General features: G+C 38.5%; 1 pseudogene across 1 annotated transcript; it reads right to left on the bottom strand.

The window, feature by feature from the left end:
* Positions 1–3486: 3486 nt before the first annotated feature.
* Positions 3487–5237, bottom strand: LOC113007347 (zona pellucida-like domain-containing protein 1 pseudogene; annotated as a pseudogene). The gene has a single exon (XR_013902507.1). The product of XR_013902507.1 is annotated as a zona pellucida-like domain-containing protein 1 pseudogene (transcript).
* Between the last annotated feature and the right edge of the window lie 215 nt (positions 5238–5452).

Genomic DNA, 5452 nt, shown 5'->3' on the forward strand with positions numbered 1-5452 from the left:
AACAAAATATGTTTATAAAATCATTTGTCATTCGTATGGCATTTTATTGGACTAAAGGCCAGAGAAAAAGGGAGTAAATTTGGAGACTGGAAGTTAAACATAAACATAGACAGCGACTGAGAGAGCAGTAAGGTTGTCCATCTCTAACTCAAACTGCAGGATGTCCATGTGCTGCTGATATGAGATATGAGGCTCCCACTGTCTGCCCATGCCAGCTCCTTAGGAGGCAGTTTCATCTCTCTCTGCAGGGAAGTCCAGATTTATGGATCTGAAACTGCATGCTTTTATTTTCCCCTTCCATCTTCACTATCTGCACACAGTGAGGAAGGGTAACAAAAAGATAAGGAGACAGACCTCAGTCAACATGGATTACAAAATTTTCTTCGTATATGATATAAAAACTAAATTTATTTGATCTTGTTTCTCTTATTATTATTACTGTGAGAATCAGGCCTTAATGCATAAACCTACCAAAGAATAAATGATTAAAATTATGGGGTTCAAAATGTTTATTTTTTTCTCTCAGGAACATTCTTATACATTCACAAACTTTCCCACACATGCATACACGGCAATGTTTATGGACAGCAGGCCTTCCTCCTCCTGTTTCCTGATTCCCGCCTGCCTGCCTCCTGCTGTTCAGTCATAAACTCACATAATATGTTTAGCATATTGTAGCTCAGCCGTCATCTCACTACCGCTTCTGAAGGCCACTGGGTGTAACCATATCAGCACAGCCGGGTCGGAATAGGCCGTCACAAGGATATGGAACACTAATATTAAGTATCTGTAATGAAATATCAAAGAAGTCAGATAGTTTCTTTTTCCTTTTCAGGCTTATATTGCAGCTGTTTTGTTTTATGTATGTTGTTTATTTCTTCTCAGATTCTGCGATTCAAACTACCTACCATTTATACATAAATATTTAGCTACTGAGTGTGAACCAGAAAGTATCATATTGATTTGAATAAAAAATACAATATGATTAATGTTGAGTCTGTTACATTTTCAGACCTTAGCCCCCTTTTTAGACCTTCCAGCCCTGCATCTGGACAAAAGCCTCTAAATAGCCTTTTGGCTAGCCAGCTAGCTAAGAGGAACTGTAGTTCTTCTTCAGATATGGTGTCATTCATGCTTAACAGCACAATGAGCTATTGCTAATGACATGAGCAACACTAACAGTAGGTAGTCAATTTCAATATTTCTTTTTTTATTCGATATCCTTTCACATAGTAAAGACATAGCTTACATAAATCCATATGTAGCATTTGAATTTTAACAGAGTGGTATCTCACAGAAAAGAACAGGTTGTGCACTTGCCTGAAATGACAATTTGCAAATACTGAACAGCACAATGATGCATGAACTAATGCGATAAAGCATCTAAAGTGTCACTTTATGTACCTAAAAATCAATCTGTTGTTAGCTAGCTAGCTAGATTTCCACCATCACTGGTGCTGCTGACAATAAGTGCTCATCTACTAGATGAAAATTGTTCTGTGGTCTCTCCATTTGTGTTATGCAGCCAAGGTGGTAACCACTGAGAGAGAAGATAAAAATATAGTATTCTGGAGGAGCTTATTAAGTATATATCATCTGAGAATTAATAGAGTACTTCATGGCTGTTAGGGACTCCTCTGGTAAGCTAACATGTTAGCACAATTCATATTTGTCCTTCTACCCAACTCATTGCAAGTTTTGGGACAATGTTTTAATACTTTTACACTATTTACCTAATCTAAATCTAAGGACTTGTTTTTCTTAACCTTAAAAAGATCACTCTTAGTTAGCAGACCTGTTCACCTCATTTTGTATCTATTTTTGTATCTTCAGAATGAGCAAACAACTTTGTTTTTGTCCCTTTCTCTTCTTTTGTAGTATATTGCAAGCCAACAAGAAAAATCTCTTTGAAATTTAACTCAGCCAGTGAGCTTTTCTGCCTCCAGAGGATCTCTGTCTCTGAGATTGAACTTAAGTTCCATTCTGTGCATAAATGAAATTCAATCTGCTATGTACATACATGCACATGCCAGCTGGAGTCAGGGACAGTCGAGCAGATAAATTGACTTCCCAGTAAACTAAACTCCCTTGAATAAAGCCTTAGAGAATATATCTCAAAATATATAATACCTATACACAGGAGACCAATCAAAAAATGGGCCTCCTTCCTCTTGGTCTTTGGCTCTTATCATTTCCCTGCCAAACCTTGTTGGTGCTAAACTGCCATAGATCAAATCCTGCATGACTCTGGGAAGTGGTTCAATTCCAGATTTGCCCGTTGCTACAGCAAAAATAATGATCTGATCAGGTTCGGGGTTTAGTATGAAGCCCGTGAATAACTTGCTCCATGTGCTGTGTGTGAAAGTGACCCGCATATGTGGGTAGGTTTACAGTAAAGGCTGTACAACAATGCCAAATGTTTCTGTTGAAACTCTGAATTTTCCACCTCACTTTTATCCAGTCTATATTTCACTGACAGATAGTGCTGACTAGCCCATCATTTACAACTGGTATGGCGTCGCTATGGACCCAAATGCTGAAGTGAAATTTTTTGAAGTAAACTTAACTTACTTGAGAACTGGATGGATCCAAAACCTGCCAAATGGATATTAAATTTTAGATTTACCTATTCTCATTCTTATTTTCACTTCTGGCTTTGTTTTGTAGTTGTGATTTATGTATTTCATTTGTATTGTGAACTTTCACACTTCATGGCCATCTCAGTCAGTGTATCACAACAGCAGCTGAAACAGTAACAGTGTTTCCAGTCAAAGAAGATTTAATGTTCTCTGTTTGCCTGTCTTATATTTCCAGGATGTGATGTGGTTGTTTCATTTGCGATTAACCAGGATTTTAGTAAGTGACCAAAACTATCTATAGCCAACTTTAATAAGTTTTATCATAATTAGATAACTGAGGTACTTTGAAATGAATTTACAATTTTAACCTTCTTCAAGTTATGTAATTACTCCTAACTACAGGTCCTCCATCTAATCTAAAGCATTTTGCATTTAATTCTTAAATGATCATTTGATGGTGATGACTTTTGGCATATCTTTCTTTGTTTTTATTTGAAGCAGGAAACAATCCGTCTAGCATCACAAAAGCACTAAAAGAGAAACAGGGAGTTGTTACTAAAGATGTCACATGTCAAGAATCTCTCACGAGGGAGCTCTGGCTCTTCTTTCCATTTATCAGCCTGTCTCCAGACGACATCACACAGCAATGGGGCAGTTGTAGCCCAGTGGGGTCAGAGATATACTGCACATAGGTAGGCAGCTTCCTCCTCTGACATATAGACTGGCCTTATGGGGCATGACGTCAGTTTGAAAAACCAGTGAGTACTTTCACAAAGGAAAAGATATGGAGAGAAACCTTAGAGTTTGACATACTAAGATTCTAGTTTGATGAATACATTTCTTTGTTGTAATTTTGGGTTTAGTGTAATTTGTTCTCAAGCCTCTCTTACATCAGGATATCTTTATCTCAATTAGCTTTATTAACAATATAGTTAATTTGGTATTCTTGCTTTTATTTTTTTAATTATGTTTTACATATATTATCTCTTCCATCCTTTAGATATTGTGCAAACTACATTTCTTTCAAGCTAATATACAAGTTCATGGATTTTACAGGATATATTGTCATGTTACCTTTTTTGTATTTATGCATCTTGGACTCGTAACCCTGTCCTACAGGCACACTGATAACTTTATCTACAGATATGCACGAGGAACAATAAGTCCTAAAAAGCATGAGCCTTTGACCTATGCTTTGACACATCAATGCAAATATAAATAAATAGAGTATAGAGATTACAAAGTCAATGCTGGATTTTAGAGTCATTTTCAAAAATCAGTATCATCAATGCTGTAATGGTTAGTCTTAGACAGAAAGTTGACAAGTTGCTTTGCGGAAGACAAAAAGCTTTTTTTTAGGATACTCTGACTGCTTTAAAAGACCTCACACACATTCACAAATCTTACAAATATTTGAATTTGACATTTGATTGCTGTTTTCCCTACTATTTTTTAATGTTTCCTGAACCTTTTATAAAACACAGCTGCAATAATGAGAGCAATTAAGAAAGCAAAGGCAAGGACACCAACACCCACACCGAGCCCGACATCAGAATTATATTTTTCTACAACAATTGGCTGCTCTTTGGACTCAACATTTTCAGCTTTGGTAATGATCTTTGGAGAGATGATGGTGTAAGCCTTGGTTATGCCCACTTCAGAAGTATCAAGGGTGCTCCTCTTCATTCTTTGTGCACAGTGCTTGAATGTGCTGCAGGTGCTCCTTTCACATAGACGAATGACACAGTGGATGTAGTAGGTGGACACAGGCTCCTTCTCGTGTTCGATGAAGCGGAAGGCTGGGAACTTAAAGCGAGCTCTTTGGCTGTCTCCATTCTCAATCATGTTTGTGAACTGATCCTTAGAGCAGGAGACAAACAAGTTGAAGATGCTAGAGTTGGATGGCAGAGGGGAAATGGTGGCATAGCATCGGTCCAGCAGGACATTATACTGGCGTGTGAGGTTGGTGGCCTTGATCTCAACATACACATCGGTCCTCAGTTCAATTCCCCACTGTGGGATTACCAGTGGTTGGGTGTAGTTGGCATCACTAAACAGCTTCATGCTCAAGGTGCTGATGAAACTGCCATTGTTGTCCTTGACTATGATAGAGGTGGCTGACACATTAAGCTGGGTGTAGTTGATCATATATTCTAAGGGGTAGGAACAGGAATAGTAGTACATCAACTCAGTTTTGTAGGAAATTTTTCCTGTTGTGGGCTCAAAAGACTGGACCACACCACTGATGTTCATTGTCTCAATGCTGGAAAAGTCAGAGAATATACCTGTCCCAGGAGCGCTGGTGGTCCTGAATATGCTTCCACAGCCGTGGGTCATATTTAGTGGAAAGTGAAAACGAGCAACTGGTGGAGTCACAGATTGATCTAGGGTGGCTCGACAAAGTGGGTCCAACATGTGTTTAAGGATCAGGAGGGTCTCATTGTAGCCAGCGTAGATAACCGGGCAGATTTCAATTGCAAGCTCAATGGCTGAAGTGCCGCATTGCACTGCGATGTCATTGATCCGTGGCCATCGTGCCTCTTTTCCACACTCTGACTACTTGTAACTATCAGAGAAAGAAAAGGTAAAATAATCTTCATCATTCTTTTGCAGCCTTGTCTTCAACATGCTAAAAATCTCGACTTGTACATGAGCTGGAAAGCCTTCATAGTTTGCATGAAGTCAAAGTTATGTTTTCAAAGCTCTTTATACACAAGTATGTGCTTTGGGATTGGCCCAAAACAAGGTCAAGCATTCATTTTCTTTGTAACAACTGCATTGTATGTAGCAGAAGAACTCCAATCTGGACTGTATCCTAAGGGCAGTAACTGAAGCACCTTACCTTCTTTAATGCAGAGGCAATGGGCTTGTTC

The sequence above is a fragment of the Astatotilapia calliptera genome, chromosome 16 (genome assembly GCF_964374335.1).
Source record: "Astatotilapia calliptera chromosome 16, fAstCal68.1, whole genome shotgun sequence".
Classification (NCBI taxonomy): domain Eukaryota; kingdom Metazoa; phylum Chordata; class Actinopteri; order Cichliformes; family Cichlidae; genus Astatotilapia; species Astatotilapia calliptera.